Source organism: Pinus tabuliformis, chromosome 6, assembly GCF_031772625.1.
Source record: "Pinus tabuliformis cultivar Carrire ecotype Pingquan chromosome 6, CPIR1, whole genome shotgun sequence".
Classification (NCBI taxonomy): Eukaryota; Viridiplantae; Streptophyta; class Pinopsida; order Pinales; family Pinaceae; genus Pinus; species Pinus tabuliformis.
The window spans coordinates 1494346439-1494365519 of record NC_142292.1 but is presented as its reverse complement, the minus strand read 5'-3'; positions in this window follow the sequence as shown (position 1 = coordinate 1494365519).

Here is a 19081-nt window from a genome sequence, read left to right as displayed (position 1 = left end):
GTCGGATTCATTTCTTGATGCTCAATGTGATCTTTCACTTCTTGAACATTTTTCTTCTTGATATGCCCTTCTATCTTGATAGTTTGAGGAGTGGTAATTCCAACCAATGAATTACAAGATATGGTTGGATTCATTTCTTCTTTCTAGATGTGATCTCTCACTTCTTGCACCTTTTTCTTCTTGACATGTCCTTTTATCTTGAGAGTTTGAGGAGTGGTAATTCTTGTCAATGTTTTACAAGATATGGTCTGATTCATTTCTTCTTTCTCTGGGGCGGGGTCCTGGCGTATATCTTCTTTTTTTGATGCTTCTTGATCCTTTTCTTCCTCCTCTTCATATTCTATCTAAAATAATTTCTTCTCAGCACACTTATGACCTTTAGTGCATTTGCTATCACAATTGTAACAAAGCCTTTTTTCTCTTTTTTCTTCCAATTGTTGTGGTGTAACCCTTGTAGGTTGTGGAAGGTTAGGAGAAACAACACTTCCATCTTTATAGTTGTGAGGGGTATGCTTCTTGGTTTCCATAATTTTGCTTTCCACTATGTCACAAAGCCCTTTTACTCTTTCCAATTGTTGTGGTGTTGCTCTAAAGAAGGTGTTGCTCTTTTGTATCCTCATAATGTGCTATCATTTTCTCCATGAAAATTGACCACGTAACAAGTTGTTTACGAGAACAAAGCCCTTCATACCATAAAAATTGATCTGGTTCTAAACATGAAGATGCAATACATACCTTTTGTAACAGTGTTACACCATGTAGATCAAAATATTGCTCCATCTGAAGTATCCAATTTACCGAATCCTTGCCATCAAACTTCCTCATCTTGTTTTTTCTTGATTTTAGGAGCTCGATCTTGAAACGACTGTAACTCTGTACTTTTGGATCTTTAAGTTCTGAAATTGCGACCTATAGTAGCTCTTTGTGTCCTCTTTCTAATGCCACTAGTCTGATCCAAATTGGATTCTCCAAGGAAGAGTTATGCACAATCTCCCAAGATGACATGATTATAGACTAGTTCAGTATAGCGAACTTGTACGACATGCCACGAGTCACTGTTTCGACCTTTGGATCTGAAAAAGATATACAAGAAACTAAAATCCGTTCGCTTTCTCTACCTTCTTACGAAATTTCAATCTGATGCTCAGAGAGAAAGTTATGACGATTTTCCCCAGGTCACCTGTTTGGAATGTAATTTAGGAGTCTGCAAAAAGACCAACTTCCTCAGATCATATCTCCGCAAAAATAGAGCGAAAAGCTCTGAAATTCGGACCCGAGATTCAAAGCGATTTCTTCTCAAATGGGTTTTTTTAAGCTTCTGAAACATCGCAAAAAAAAAGAGAGTTATAGCGAAAATTCCACGATGACCTGTTTGGAGCAGCGAAACCCTAGAATCCAAAGCTCTGAAACTAAATGTTATGAAAGCAGCTCAAGAAAAAGATAGAAAAGATAGATCAAAGCCTTAAAATTTAGCCTCTTCGAAGGGGAAACCTCCTTTACATTACATAAATGAACAATTCTTGGATGATACAAATGAAAAGACCTCCTTTCTATATATAGGAGTCTAAGGGGTCATAACATAATCAGAGCCGACATAACAATAATAATTTAAGGGCACAATAATAACAATAGTGGGCTTCTATGGGGCACAATAGTAACAATATGGGCACTACATGGGTACATCAATATAATAAGTGGGTTGTACTAATAACAATAAGGGGTTACCCTAGTAGTATAGGGGCCTAACAGGCAACCAGGAAGCATACCACTCACAACTATAAAGACGGAAGTGTTTTTGCCCCTAGTCTTCCACAACCTATAAGGTTGACACCACAACAATTGGAAGAAAAAATAGCAAAAGGGCTTTGTTACAGTTGTGATAGCAAATACACTAAAGGTCATAAGCATGCTGAGAAGAAATTATTCTACATAGATTGTGAAGAGGAAGAAGAAAAGGAGCAAGAAAGGTCAAAAGAAGAGGATATACTCCAGGAACAAAGCCTAGATAAAGAAGAAATGAATCCGACCATATCTTGTAATGCATTGGCGGGAATTACGACTCCTCAAACCATCAAGATAGAAGGACAAATCAAGAAGAAAAAGGTAATAGTGTTGATTGATTCAGGAAATACCCACAATTCTATTCATTGTAAGGTAGCAAAAGAATTGAATTGCTTCATATATCCAGCACCAGAGTGTCAAGTGATGGTTGCAAATGGAGGAACAATAAATTGCTCTAGAAAGTGCCATAATATCAAGCTATCCATGAGAGAATATGTATTGACGAGGAAGGAAAAATTATATTGGAACCGGAAGCAGTCACAGAAACAAGAACTCGACAGCTATGAAATCAATCAATTTCGGAGTATCTCATCAAGTGGAAGAACTTATTCGGAGTATCTCATCAAGTGGAAGAACTTGACGAGGAAGGAAAAATTATATTGGAACCAAAAGCAGTCACAGAAACAAGAACTCGACAGCTACGAAATCAATCAATTTTTGAGTATCTCATCAAGTGGAAGAACTTATCCACTGAAGATTCCACATGGGAGGATGAGAATTTTATACAGAAGCATCCACAACTACTCAAGCGTTGAGGACAACACTTTTTTGAAGGAGAGGGGCATGTTAGGTCCCTATAATACTAGTGATTACCCCATTACTATTATAGTTGTATCTCTTATTAATATTGTTGTGCCCCTATTGTCCCCATATTGTTATTATTATGCCCCATAGGATCCCTCTATTGTTATTTTTGTGCCTTTATATTATTATTGTTAGGTCGGCTGGGTTATATTGTGACTCCTTAGACTCCTATATATAGAAAGGAGGTTTTTTCATTTGAATCATCAAAGAATCATTCATTTTTGTAATGTAAAGGAGGTTGCCCCCTAGATGAGGTTGAATTATAAGGCGTTGATCCATCTTTTCTATCTTTTTGTGAGCTGGTTTCATAACAAAACATGTTTTCCCTATCTTACTAAGGGGTGATATTTGATTCCCCCTTTCAGGTGCCCATGCTTTTAGTAATGGTTCCTAATTGTTGACCTATTAATTCTTCTTCTCTTTATGCCTTTGCATTTTATGCAAGGGCAATAACATTTCCCATCGCCATTTGAGATGATTTTGAGATAGGTTTTCTTGATAACTTGTATGTGTAGAATAATTGCATTTATCAGGGTCAACATCTATGATGAGACCTGATTCTTCTTTCTTTATATACACTATATAATCCCACCAATCAGATGCACCAACAACTGAGTTAGGGTTATTTGGTGTTATTTCCTATTTCAACAAAATCATTCAACCCATCCATTATTACAATAAAAATACATTCAAAAAAAAATTAAAAGAGAATTCAAATAGTATTAACAAATTTTAACACCCCAGAAAATTATTATAGCTAGCAAATTTTTTATTATCGCTAGCAAATTTTAGCTATGGTATTATGTCACCTAATTCCATCTCTTTAGGAAAAAATAGGGTTGTTTTATTTTTCATGACTATCTTTCCAATGGTGCATAAATAGCCAGACACATCAAAGGTATAAAATAATCATTAAAAAAAATCCTCAAAAATTGAGTAAGCAATGTTTAAGCAACTTCTAATTTATTTATATACACAAATCTATATATATGCATATGATGTTGCTTAAGAGATGTCTTAAACATTAGTTAAGAAATGATATGCGTTTAATGTGTTCAATGTTGAAAAAGTTTTTCTAGACAATCATGGGATTTTGACCCCAAATGTAGTAGTGGCTAGAGCCATATCTTGTAATAGTAATAGCAACTCTTGTGAGGGTGGCAATGTGTAGCATATGAAATTCACACTTGAGTACTCACATAGGCCTACCCATCTGGATATTATATGTTCAATCCACTCTTATTTCATTTTCATATGTGAATGTGCGCCCCCCAACACACACCCTATCAATTCACATATACATACCCATCTAGAGATTAGATGTCCAGTCCACTCTTATGTCATTTTCATATGTGACCCTCCCAAACCCCTTGCCTTAACAATGGCATAATATATCTCCAATGTACTTATGTATTGAACCACATTCCATGAGTTCTTGCTACCTTGACTTAGGTATATGACCTCTTAAGGATGTTTAATTCTTATACAAGATCCTTCGTTGCCTACCCTCTCTAGGTCTTGGACCCTTGGTCACAAGTCTTGGTTTGTAGGGAAATTTAAGTTGCATGTGTAAGTTCATGAAGGATGCAAAGCATTGTTGGAGGCCTATTACAACTCTCTTCTTGAGCCAGGGAAATTTCAACGCCCACAACAATTCCTTCTACACTTCTCTTTATCTTTTTCAACCTTAGAGTTTGTAGGTCATTAAACTTGAACCTTTTGTAAACTAACTGTAGATTATTTGTTTACCCTTCTTTCCTAATTTGCTAGTAAAATCTGATGTAAAACCTCAATGAAGTACCTTAATAATACATAACCATAGGTTTGGGGAGGCAGGAGCAAAAGGGGTGCTTTATAACCTCGAAGAAAAATCTAAAATAAAGTACGCTTGGGGACTAGGGAAAGCCTCGAACAAACAAGCCAAAGTGCTCTCACTTTAGCAAGGCCTAAAGATTAGCATCTCTAAAGGCATTAGGAAATTGATCATTGTCGGTGACTCAATGGTGGTAATTCAAAATTGCATAAGACTTTCTAGGAATGAGCACCTTATTGACTCAGATACTTCTCCCTTGGTCATAAGGATAATGTATCTTCTCATAAAATTAGAGGAATACAAAATTTTTCATGTCAAAAGAGAAAACAACCATATGGTTGATCTCCAAGCCAACAAGGGAGTGGAATTAGAACAAGGAATATTATACATTGATCATTATAGTGTCATATGTCATGTACCTTAAATGAGATATTAATCAAATCCTTAATGGATCACAGCTGGAGCATAGGAATAAACAAGGATCAGTAGACCATTAAATATGATAATATCATGAGGATACGCAGGAGCTCCTCAGGAGCAGTCGACGATAGCTGGGCATTTAAGAACAGATGGGCGCGGGGGCGTAAGGCATCCATGTTACAAGACAAGTGGACTCGCTTCCCTTGGTTAATAAATGGGAATTCAGGTGAATACAGTTTCAGTACCATTGCGGTTCGAGTCAAAAGGAATTTGGCGGTGATAGAGATGGCGGAAGGTGGCTTGGCTATGTTGCAGACAGGAAAGGCATTAAATCTTGACAAGATGGGAGTAACATTCGATAAGGAACAGGTGGTTATTTATAGAAGTTGGTTGATGCAACTCAATCATAGAATCATTCTCGTGCAGGGAAGGATTGCGAAAAAGATGGCCTCTATAAGTAACAATGGCAGCGAGAATGAAGCAGAGGAGCTCGGGCGCAGTGGGAGTGTGGTGGAGATAATTGACAATTCAAGCAAGCAAATGGTTAAGGAGATAATCAAGGAGATTCGGGAAAATATGGCAGTTGTGTTTTCCCACATGTCCGGATCAGGGAAGGATATGAAGTTGATGCAAAAAGTGATGAAACACCTGAACACCGGAATGGTCAATCTAAAACACAAAGTGGATAAGTGTGAGTTGAAATGACCACAGTTGGGGTGCTGAAGGAGGTATTTGGGTTATGTGATGGCCCCGCTCCAATGGCGGAGGAAAGTGTAGTTGTTGCGAGACAAGAGTGAGAGCCTGATGCTATGAGGAACGCAGAATTGGGCCAGCCATCTGAGGTGGCTTGGGAGGAAACTGAACCTGGAAGTTACAGGTAGACTGTCACTTTTATTTTCATGTTTTGTTGGATAGTAAAGATTCGTGGGGTTTACTGGAAAATATATAGTTTGAATCATGTGAAGAAAATATATAGAAATAAAATTGGTAGCAATAGGGTCTCTATGATTATGTATCTGCAAAACTCTGAGACAAAGATTACTTTTATTGTAAGGGACCTGGCCCGCTTCCAATTTTGTTAATGAAAAATGCTACCCATTCCTTAAAAAAAAAATACATAACCATAGCTTAACACAACCAAGATCTAAATCTTCATTTAACACACTAGCTTCCCTCATTTCTTGATCATCTCTTTTCTCAACTTGTAGTTCCTGATATTTGTCCTAAAACCAAGTGATGTCTTTATTCTCTCCTTTCCCTCATTGTCACTAGTGTGTGTGGTAAGGTCGTCTTCTATCCCCACCCTCTCCTTACATGTGGTGTTGTGAATTCATTCACTTAGTACACATCCTATGAATATAAATAATAATAATAATAATTTATTTTTAAGGTCATTACTTAGCTAAATACCAATTTCAAATAAAAAAAACCTTTGATTTTTACGACAAAACATCTTCCTTATTTAACTACCAAATTTATAAAAATGTACATATTCTACCTACTTTAACTACCTAATTTATAAAAATGTACATATTCTACCTGCTTTAATTTTGAACTCATAACCTTTAAAAAAACATATATATTCTTAATCTAATTAATAAAGTATAACCAAAATGATAAACTTTTCCCTCCCTTCTTCTATGCCCGTATTTTCCGAGGGTTGTACTTTCAAAAATATCAAATTTTATATTTGAAAAGTTTTATTTTAATGTATCATGGTGTTGAATTTGAACTTCGTTTCGAATTTGAACATAAGCCCTTTTGGACTTTGTACTATGGTGTGAAACATGACATAAGAACAACTAAAGGGTGATGTAGACTCTAGAGCATCAATATTAAGGCAGTCTTGATTATACTTTTTAATTATCCTCGTTTCTATAAATAAATATTTATTTATTATCTATGGAATTATTTTTTCAAACATATCATTTAGCATTCGATATACCAATTTGTATAAATCACTTCACCACATTTAACGTCATCTCATTTTTATAACGTTCCCCACGCACGTTACACCTATCATCTCTACAAGATTAAAATGATGAAGGACCTTACAATAACCTACGTACAATACTAAAGCACCTACCACTCAACTTCAAAAGATGGCCGGCCTTTACAGCGTACATATGAACACTGACATATTAAAACCCTAAAAGTCATACATCTTTATCAACAAACTTTCCATCTGGAACTTGAAGGGACCTTTGTATCTGCATCTGACACACATCATTTTCAAGTGCTCTCCAAGGAAGACACACTAACCCCCCATATATATATATATATATCACATGCATTGAATATGGAGGAAATTCACCTCCTCTCCTCACACTTGGTATTGGATACGTTGGGCCTACTAGAAGTTGGGGGTCATGAAAAGTGTTAACAATGAACCTATATACATCAATAGTTTATTGGACATTTGTGTTTTTACTATGGGAAGTTTTCAATAATTTAACTTAAATTTAGAATCATAACTTATGATTAACCCAACATAAAAAATCAGAATCATGATAAATAAAACATATTTTATCGATGATACTGAAAAGTGATATTTTGACATTGAAAAAAAATAAAATATTAATTTGATTGTAAATTGTAAAGAATTTGGTTTACTTTAATTTAGATGATCCAACAGAAAATTTGTTATTTTTCTTATCCAAATTCAAATATCATTTGTAATATATTTTTACTTTACAAATATATTAGCATCCGTAATGTACCAATAATCTTACTTCTACCTCGATTAAATCTCATTTTAGGATATGCTTGTTCTCTTAGTAAAGTAATTGTTAATTACTAACTTTAATCTTATTCTTACCTAGATTCATTTTTTATCTTAAAATATGTTTTGTTTTCTTTATGAACTACTTATTAATAATTTACCATTATTAAGTTGATTTCAAACCTTGAAGAATCTAGTTTACCATATATAAGCTCCTTAAATAAATGGAAATGGAGGATAAAGTGGGATTTTTTTTGAAAAAATGTCATAAGTAAAAAAAAATAATAAATAAATTACCATTTAAAGTAATATGTAAAGAAAAGGAAATAAACTAAATTGTCACTTAATTTTATTTTTAAAATTTTGATCCTTGATATTTTTTTATTTTTTTTAATGGAAATAGGAGTATAAAGTGGGATTTTTTTGAAAAAATGCAATAAGTAAAAAAAAAAAATACCACTTGAAGTAATATGTAAAAAAAAAGAAATAAACTAAATTCTCACTTAATTTTATCTTTAAAATTTTGATTTTTGATTTTTTCTTTAGATGTAGAGGAATTAATTAGTCATTGGGATTACTTCGGCAAGGTTCAGGTTGCCACTATAACCTCTAGACTAGTGCTAGTGATCCTCAAGTTAGCACAATTGTAACTGTGGCCTCATCGAGATTACTCCAAGAAGTTGTTGATTCCACATGGTATAAAACAATAAAAAATCATAAAAGTTTTGTTGATTTAGCTTTGAGTGATTAGGAAAAAAAAATTATCTTCTCTAACCAATTTCAATTCACATGTTGGCCCATTGTGATAAGGCTTGAAGAGTAGGCACTACCTAGGATAGAGTCCACTTTGGACGATTTGGGACATCTAGGATCTTATTAAGTCATAAATTATTGGTATATTTGGCTTGCAAGCTATTGGATATACTCTTGATGTTATATTGACATTTGAAAGGGGCCTTCTCCAAATTACTCGAATGAATTATAAATTCACCATGTTTAAAAAAATTTAAAGATGTACACACTCTATCTCTAAATTTAAATCTATATATATTATTAAAAAAATATGTATTCTAAAATATTAAATTAATTTAGAATAAAATAATATTTATTTTTACAAAGTATATAATTATATTTAATTTAAATAATCACTCAGCTATATAAAATCTTGCTTATAATATATTTATCCCTGGTAACCAGTAATCATATTTTTGTCATTAATCATTCAAGTCATATTTTTACCAAATCATATTCGTAAATAACCAGGGCTACATAGTATTTAGTACCTGCCGCTTAGCTTAAATATACCTTAGTTAATCTAAAAAACAATAAGGATAAAGATTTTGCCACAAAAATAAAACAACTAATAGAATATTGTATTGTTGAATGTCATCACCAAAAATTAAGAAATATGATTAATTAATATTGTTAATATTCGCATATATACACTTTAATATATATGTTTATTTTATATATATGTGTGTGTGTGTTTTATCTTTTATTAATATATATTAGTTTGTTTAATTAAATTTATTCAAATATGTTTTTAATATAATAATAATTCATCTTTCCTCGATGGGGGTGACGGAATCGAAATAATGTGTGGCGAACGGGCGGCGTACGAAGCCCACCTGGCTTCCACATGCCCACTAAATGCTCCTTAATGACTATGGGCATCATTAATACCCAGCAAGTGGGCGTCCTTCCCGCTAGCTGCATCGTTAAATCTCCATCTCGGCCTGGGAAGGCTTTCAGTGTATTGTGATGGGCGATGAGGTGGGGGTCTGTAGAGAATTTGGGTTTCAAACTATGGTTTTCCCGGCAGCGGTCATGGCCCTGGGCAAGCGAGGGATGTGAGGTATGGATTAGCTGGGAGCAAGGCGAGGTCTCGTCTTGGGGAGGCCCATGGGATCCTAGCACGTCGATGGTGCTTGCGACACTGTGGCTCCACCAGGGTCTTCTAAGTTTGATGTTTGTGCGTCCAGTTCTATCCACAGAGGACGAATTGTGCATTGGGTTGTGTCACTAGCTCCTCAGTCCTTGCTTCGGCTCTAGTTTGGTTTCGAGGTGGGAGCTGCTTCAAGTCAATTCCATCGGTATTGGAAGGGGTGGTTCCGTGACGACTACCTCCTGTTGTCCTACTAGCTTGGTGGGTCACGCAACTCTCGTCGAGAGGGGTGCAATTCGCGCGAGCTTGATTTGGGGTGGCGCGGAGGGCCTTGGGAAGTTGAAGTGTCGAGCCTCCAGTCCAGGGTCGGTAGGGTCTGGTAATTGGTTCTGTGATTTCTTGTTCACTGCTCATTTCAGTTCAATTTGGTTTTTTCTATCAAAAGGGAGGTTAAATTGCAGGACCCTTGGAAAGTGTTGCTCTAGTTGGTGTGGTTTTGTCTATCTTTCATTAGTCGTCTACAATGCCTCTTGGCTTGCCTCAATGTCACGCCAGAGGGGTCGTCTGCGTCGGGGGGGAAGTTGCTCCTCGTCTAGAAGTGAATCAACAACATAATGAGGGCAGCCACTCGTCCTCTAATGATGCCACCAGCTGGGACACAAAGGAGGATGCAGTCATTTCTCCTGCTCGCTCTCCGGGCAAGTTTTAGCTCTAGTCGCCCTCAATACGATTGCAGACCAGCTGCACCATGTCCAACTAAATATAAATATTATGAGGAACCAATGCTACGAGGACCGGAACGAACTAGTGGCTTACATCAATGATGTACAACATGTCCAAAATGAGATCCTGGACAATTTGGAAAGCCTTCGATGACAACATTGACGCACCAACGATCACCTTCGCACTCTAGAGGTGAGGATAGAACACATTGACTTCCACATGCATGATCATGCAGCTCTTGTTGCTGCCCCTCCTGTCTTTCTGCCTAATCTGCCTCCTTAAGAGGTTGTTTCTTATTGTAGATGTGGCTCAATTTTGGTAAATGTATGGTATGTCTAGTAGACCAAGCAAAAATAAATTCTGGTACTGGGTGTAACTGTACCTTATGCTCTCTAAATCTATCTGGCATTAGAAGAAAGGGTCTTTGGAGATGAATTTTGTACTTAGTTTCCTTTCGATAATATAATGCAAGCTTGTTGACCAACAAAAAATAGTAATAATAATAAGTTATCTTAAATTAAAAATATGGAGAAAAAACTATAATTCATGAAAATGGAAATAATAGAAAAAGGAAAAAATCAAAACCAAAAAGTTAAATAAAAAGTAGATAAAACTAAAAGCAAAAAAAACTGTAGTAACTAATAGAAATGGAAGTTACTAAACAACCCATAATAAGACCTCAACCAATTACCTTACAAATAAATAAATTTAAATAATAATAATAAAATAACAAAAATTGAATTCACAATGTTAAACTATGGATAAGCACAAAAAAATTTGCTCAAAGACAAACTGGCAATGAATGCCTAATACCATATATGAGGCAAGTATAATAATAATATGTCATATTAAATAACATTTACAAAATTACAAAAATTTTCATAAATAAATAAATTTATCAAACTATTTAACAATAAATATTATTATAAAAAATTTATATAATTTATTTCAAAAATAATTAGCAGGTTTTTCGTCATTATTGTAGAAATTAGGCAAGGACATCAATACATTAGTGTTACTTGTTTTTTTCCCAGGAAAAAAATGTAATTTTCATTAATAGATTAAAAAAATTACATGTTGAATCTCCATCATGTATGAGATGCATTCATTTGAAGTCAAAACAGACAATGTTCAGAAACACTATTTACAGATATCAGCCTGATATTACAAATATTAATCAAAATAGTAATAAAACATATAGTCCGTAATGAGTCCATAAATAACTGTAACTGCAAAATGCAAAAAGGAATGATCATGAAGCTCATTCCAAGATATTTCCATCCAAATCAATGAATGGACGATGAAAGACTTGGAAAAATTCCTCATCTCTGAATTCCTGAATCAACCAATGTCCCTTGATCAGTTGTGCGACCTCTTTGGATAGAAGATCAACGAATTCATTCTTTTCCCTGTATATGTGAGAGCATACAATAAAATCAAATTGTGATTTTAATGAGAGGGCATCCTCCAGTAGATCCTTGAGTGTGTGCAAGTGACAGTGACATGCAACATTGATCCAATTTATGACAAGCTGTGAGTCCCCAAAAATCTGAATCCTGTGGCAGTTTTGTTCCAGAGAAAAAAGGAGAAGGTGTCTTAAGTTGTTTAACTCCGCAAAATTGTTTGTGCCGCTCCCAAGACCCACTTTAATTTTGAAGCAAAGGGATTCATTTACGTGGAGAACTACACCCCCCCCACCATAGCCCACCGCTTGCGCCGAGCCATCGAAGTAAGCCCAGTGGATGCTTTTGTCAATAACTTTAGGAGGAATGACCCTATTGCTGTAGCGAACAGTGTCCTCAGGAATCAGGTTGAAAATGGCTATAATGTTGTTACATGTGACAGACCAGTGGATCAGAGCCTCATGAAAGATAAGGTTGTTCTTGTTTAGCCAGATTCCCCAACAAACAATCAGAGGAAGATTCCTAGCTTTTTGTGAGGCTGCCTCAGTCCACCAATGGAGCCAGGCTTCTTCAATACTTTGGCCTTCCCATTTTTTATCCATGTTGAGAGCGGTTGTAATGAAATACCAAACTTCCGCAGAAACTGGGTAGTGGAGAAATAAATGGTTTGTATCCTCTGCTTCGTTTTTACAGAGACTGCATCTGGAGGGACCTTGGAAAGCATGTTTCCTTATATTTGCTTATGTTGGGACCTTATTTGAAAGGATGCACCACATGAAGATCCGAGACTTGTGTGGAACTTTGAGTTTCTAGGAGTGTCGCCACCACCATCATCCATTTCCCATGACCTAAGCCTCCATAAGGGCTAAAAAACCATCTTTTGGGGTGTACCAGCCTTGAGGAGCAGAACCCCAGATGAGCTCGTCATCCCGGTCTATAATTCTAATGTTGGCTTCCTCCAGAGCCCCGATGAACCTATGTCAGACCCTACGCCATCTTTCTGTTATACCTAGGGTCCCAAAATCCATCCATTGCTGCAAAGCCCAGTCTGGGTGCCCAACCACAAAAATGTGTGCAATCTGGGTGAAGCCGGCCTCCGACAGGCAAATACGCATTTCCCATGGGAGAATATGAACATTCCCGCAGCCAGCCCAGGCATCCGTGCCAATTCTTACCATCTCTCCATTACTAATCCGCCAGGCTAACCCATCCTTGATAATGCTTAGGGATTGGGAGATGGCCTTCCAAATGATCGAGGCACCAGGTAAAGTCTGACAGGGTCTACGGATCCAATCGATAACAGATAAAGGATGGATGTACTTATTATAGACCACCTCTTTCCAAAGACTCGCAGAATTGATGATTTTCCAACCCAGCTTAGCCGCCAGAGCTTTAGCAAAATCCTCGAGATCCTTTAAACCCCATCCACCCCACTTTTTTAGTTTTGCAATCCTATCCTAGCGAACACATGCAAAGGTACGCCCCTTGTTTTGACCCTGCCAATGGAAGCGGCTATCTGTTGAATCCTGCTAAGAATACCCTTTGGGATCCAAGCAAGGGTCATCTAGTATACTGGAATGGCCTCCAACACCATCTTTATCAAAGTGAGCTTGCCTACTCTAGAGAGCCATCGTTGCTACCAGATGTTTATGCGACTTTTGATTTTTGCAATAAGCCATGACCATCGCTTTCTATCACATGATTTTAATTATTTTACAATATGTAAAACATTAATAGTAATACATAGTAAATTTAACATTAATAATCCTAAAGTCAACAAAATTAATTAATACAAAAACTTTTATATCATACTAGAATAATTAACATTAGGTTAAAAAATAAAAATGAATACCAAAACTTTTATTCAAGAACATTAGAATATTGCATTGTTACATTATATTATATTATATATATAGAGAGAGAGAGAGAGAAAGAGAGAGAGAGAGAGAGAGAGAGAAAGAGAGAGAGAGAGAGAGAGAGAGAGATTTAATTTAATTAATTAAACTTAATTTATTTCTTAACCTTATCAAACATGTCGGCTCCTCCCATTACCATCCCAACCTTTCCTTTATTTATTGCCCTATCATTATCTGACTTTTTCACACATCTGATCCTGATGATGAACCACGAAGGTTGGTTCGAAACGTAGATACAATAAAACATGAATGTGATGACTCTGGAAGACATCACTGCACAAAATGTTGATCTCAGAAGCCTCAAATCTATAAGCCATGACCAGTCGGCAATGCGGTAAACATTCGGTTTCAGCCTGAAACCAAGATATTTGAGGCCAGATTCTAGCGCTTGCTTGACAAAAGCGAAATGGTGTGTAGCATACCTTATCTCATTTTGGAGGCATGAAGAGAAAATGATGGTAGATTTGTCATAATTTGGCTCCATACCTGTAGCTTTACAAAATAGTGATAGAATTTTCTTAAAACAAGAAGAATCTAGGTATGAACCATTTAAAAAAATAAGTACATCATCTACAAACAATAGATGTGAGAGGGAGGTTTTGTCTGAAATCAAGACCACCACCCCCCCTAGTGCTCCTGTTAAGCGAGCATTTTTTAACAATCTACTCTTCCATGGTCAATAGAAAAAGCAGGGGGGATAGAGGGCATCCCTGTCTCAGCCCACATTCTGCATGAAAGAAACCAGATGCAACCCCATTTATGATAATACTAAAGGAGGCAGAAGTGAAACAGCACATGATCCAGATAACGAAAAGATGGGGGAAGCCGATATGGGTAAGAATGAGTTGAAGGTAGGTCCAACTCGCATGGTCAAAAGCTTTGGATAGGTCGATCTTGAGGATAATAGCCTTTTTGGAGAGAGTTTTGATTGATTGAAGGCCTTCCTGAGTTGTCAAAATGGCTTCATGGATATGACAGTGACGGAGGAAGGCAAACTGCTCCTTGGAAATCATCCTGGATAGTATAAGATTTACACACAAAGCAATAATTTTTTAAATGAGTTTTTAAATACAGTTTCAAAGGGAGATAGGACGGAAATCATCAAAGGAAAGCAGCTTGTCAACCTTTGGGATGAGGGCCAGGAAAGTTGAGTTGAATCCCTCAAACGGCCTGCCTATAGTTCTGCACTCTTCAATGGCCAAAAGAAGATCTGGCCCACTGAGTTCAAAGAAAAAGATGTAGAATTCCATGGGCCACCCATTTGGCCTGAGGCTCTTGTCCCTATTGAAACATTTCAGAGCAGCTTCCATTTCCCCCATTGAAACTGGCATGTTTAAAACCTCCACTTCTTCCTCCTCAACAAATCTAGGGAGAATCTCGGTCATGGAGGTCCCCCTAGGAGCCTTGTAAGTGTTTGAGAAATGTCGCATTCCCATGTCAGCAAGTTGATTGAAAGAACTGGCCTCCCTGCCTGAATGGTCTCTCAGCTCCCAGATGGTATTAATAGATTTCCTTCCCCTGGAATATTGCTGAAATAATTTTGTGTTCTCATCCCCCGCCTTAAGCCATGTCACTCCGTTTTTCAAGCGCCATGTCTCCTCTTTCTATCGCAAAAGCCTGATTTTTTTCGTTTCCAATTTGATTAATTATTTCTTTGTTTCAAAGGAAGCATAACTGGACAACCTAGTGCCTTCCAAGTGTTTGAGGACCTCTTCAATCCTTTTTAACTCCACCTCATCTTTTTGTTGTTTGTTCCTACCCCAGCTGATGGTTTTCGACTTTAAATGGGCTAGGTTATTATCAATAACAACGGCCGGAGAGGGAGGAATATCTGAGTTGATGTGATTCCAATTTTCTTTGACAATATCATGGAATTCAACTTCAGCGAGCCATGTCGCATTGAACTTGAAAGGCGAATGGGGTTTACAGTTGGCTTCCCCAATCTCCATGAAGACCGGGGAATGGTCAGAATAACCCCCCGATCTCACCCATTGTTGAATGCGGTCCAACCGGGCTAACAGGGGAGCTCTGATGAGGAAACGATCCAGCCTTCTAGCCAAAGCATCCACCCCTGTCCTGTGATTCCTCTAAGTCACATGAGTTTTTTCGTATCAATGTTTAGGAGGTTATGATCATCCAACATCCCTTCAAAGAACCCAGTTAAGCTATCCATATGGGCCCTGTTGCCCCAAGATTCCGCTAGCCCAAGTGAGAAGTTTAGATCTCCTCCAATAATCAAATTATCAAATTGCATGAAATCGACTTCTGGAAGTCTTCCCAAAAAATCTCTTTGTTATGGCAAGGCCCATAGATGTTTATGATCCTTAAGGGGATGTTGATGTCAGACGAGGAGATATCCACCCCCAGGAAACCCTCCCCACCCCAAGCATTTTCCAATCTTATTGATCGATTGTTATACCCCAGTGCACAACCACCTAATCACCCTCTCACATCCAAAAATAAAATAAATAAAAATAAATAAATAAATAAATAAAAATAAAATAAAATAATATATATATATATATATATATATATATATATATAGATATAGAGGACGGGAATAATTTGAGATGGCGCGGAGCTATCGACGAGGTTTAGGCTAGCTTAGCCGCAGGCGCGATCTAAACCGCAGGAGCCGCAGGTCATCGGGCACTTTACCGCCAGGTTCGGGGCTACGGTTAAGGGCTAGACATTCGCTGCAGGAGAGACCGGTTCACGGAAGCCTCGCCGACCGGACAGCGCAAGAGCCGGATTGGAGGAATCGGCGATCTGGAAGCTCGGGTATCCGACAGCTGACAGGGATTGCGGTTAACTAACAGTTGACCGGCATGGAGAATATCGAGGAAATGGAGCTGGTCGATTATTCGGCGGACCCACTTGAAGACATCGCCATTTTTGGTAACCCTAAACAGCATCCTGCACCAGCTGCTGCAAGCATCGCCGTTCAGCTCTCTACTCCTGTGGTTTCACTGCAAAATTCGCCCACACAGCCCGCATTGGAGGCACCTCCCCTCTCTCCAGGTACTGCCCTCCTCTTATCATCCTTCCTGCCCGATGATTTCGCTATCAATTTCACCTCGCCGCCCCGTAGCAATGAACCCTCCGTTCCATCGATAGCTAGGGCTGAGGAAATCCCTCCTATTGCTTCAGTAGATATCCTCCCTGTCGCCGATCTTGCGGGGGTTAGGGCCGATGAATACCATCCCTCTGCTCATACATCGTTTCCCTCCGGTGCCGATCTGTTAAATCATCCCCGGGAAAGCAGGCCGCCGGGGCAAATCCCCTTGAGTACTGCAGATATCAGGCCCTCGGGCAGCTTTAGCACTCCAGCCATTCACCCCCATCCTGTTAAACCCTCCGTGGGGGTCGGGTCATCAAATCCGCTCGTCGATCATCCCACAGCTCCTCGCTCAAAGAAGACTAAGTGTATCAGAGAAATCGCAAAGGACATATCAGTATCATTTGGTGATCCATCCAATTTTGAAGAGACCATGGCACTGGCACAAACGACTCTGGTAGGCCATGTGAGAGGGCGAATTTTCACGGCGGAAAGACTGAAATCTTGGGTAAAAGAAATTTGGGGAGAACTGTTCACGGAGTTGCCGGAGGTACAAAGGCATCCTAGAGGCTGGTTCTCACTTCATTTCGCAAAAGAGGAGCACACGAACAGGGTTCTGGCACAGTACTGGCACATAGAATTGGCACCAGTACTTTTGAAAAGATGGAGTCCTCTATTTGACCCGGAACGTGAGCAGATCGGTGCAGGACCTATTTGGGTTCGATTGCCAGGACTTCCACTACAATACTGGACGGAGGAGGCATTCATCAAGATTGGGAATGCACTGGGAACATATCTAGACCATGATCGATCATACAAGGAGTCAAATGACCAGCTTATGGCCAGAATTCTGGTACATCTGGATACCAGGGAAGGACTCGTGGGTAAAATGACCCTGAGATGGGGGAAATTCAGCAGAACTCAGATATTGGATTATGAAGGAGTTCCCTTCAGATGCAACTGGTGTCACCAAGTAGGTCATGTTTATAAGGATTGCCCATTAATCATCAGTCAGAATGGATCACCTCAACAAGCACAACCGGACTCGGTCAGGGCTCCCCCAATCTCGCCGCATCCACCAAGGAATAATGCTCCTCCACAAAATCCTCGGTCGCCAAAGAACAATGCGGAGCCCCGAGGAACTCCTGCAAAAGTGACTGAGCATCCAAAAGGTCCGATAGCACCTCCATTGACCAGGGCGCGGGCTGCAGCAGCGGCAGCGAAAGATCCGGGTATTTTTCCTATCTCTCTTTCAATATCATCTGATATCTCTCTTGTGCACAATGAGTCATCTGCATGCACTATGGTACATTGTGATATCCCTCCTCCCCCCCCGACGACCTCACCTGCTCCGCCTACCCTGCCCTTCTCTTCTCCACCCCTCTCGCCCATTTCACCTCGGTCGACTTCATCTCACCCCTATTCCCTTCGTCCGCGGGCTCCCCGCCCGGTGGCATCTGAATCCATTGCTGGACTGGGTATTGTCCCCCTTGATGTTGGGTACCATCCCTCCCGGGGTCGTAAATCAAACCTCAATAAAGCCATTAGACATGCGGGCGCAGAAGTTGCTGCTGGGCGTCAAGCCACCATTTTAGGGGTCCTTAGAGCTACAAATCCCCCCAAGGTTGGACCACCATGAAGTACATCTCCTTCAATTGTAGGGGAATGGCAAGCGCCCCAAAAAAGCTAGCCCTCAAACGACTTTTTGAGGTCGAGTCACCGGATATCATTATGTTACAAGAAACCCTTGGATCGGCAGAACATTGTTCTCACACACTAGCCTCTGTAGGGGCTCGATGGAATTTCATAGCCATGGATGCCATGGGAAGATCGGGGGGTTTGGCGCTCGGTATTAACCCCAGCTCAATCAAACTGGTATCATCCTGGGGCGGACAGGGATTCCTAGGAGCAGACATCATTTCCATCGAACTCGGGCTTCCCCTCCGGATAATCAATATTTATGGTCCTTGTCATCAGAGGGAAGATTTCTGGAGAAAATTGCTCAGTTGCAACCTTTTATCACTCGAGCACACCATCATCGGGGGAGACCTGAATTTCTCCCTGGGCTTCAATGAGTCTTGGGGTGAGGCGGCCCAGATTGACCCCATCACAAATTACATGAGACAATTATTGGAGCAGCACGATTTCATTGATATCCCTGTTCAGAAACTGCAGCCTACTTGGAGAAATAGAAGAACAGGGGAGGCAGCCTTGGCCAGAAGATTGGATAGATTCCTCATGAAAGAACCTCTGATTAACCGGCTGCATTCATACAAACAGTGGGTAAGTAATGGAGGCATCTCAGATCACACACCTATAGTTCTGGAAATTCGAGGACCGGAACAGAAACCAAAGGCGCCTTATAAATTCAACCATCTGTGGCTACAAGACCCTAGATTCATCAACCTGATCACATCATACTGGAGGGCTCATCCCATTGATAGAGAATCTTCATTGGCAAGGGGATTTGTAAAAAACCTAACAGAGCTAAAACA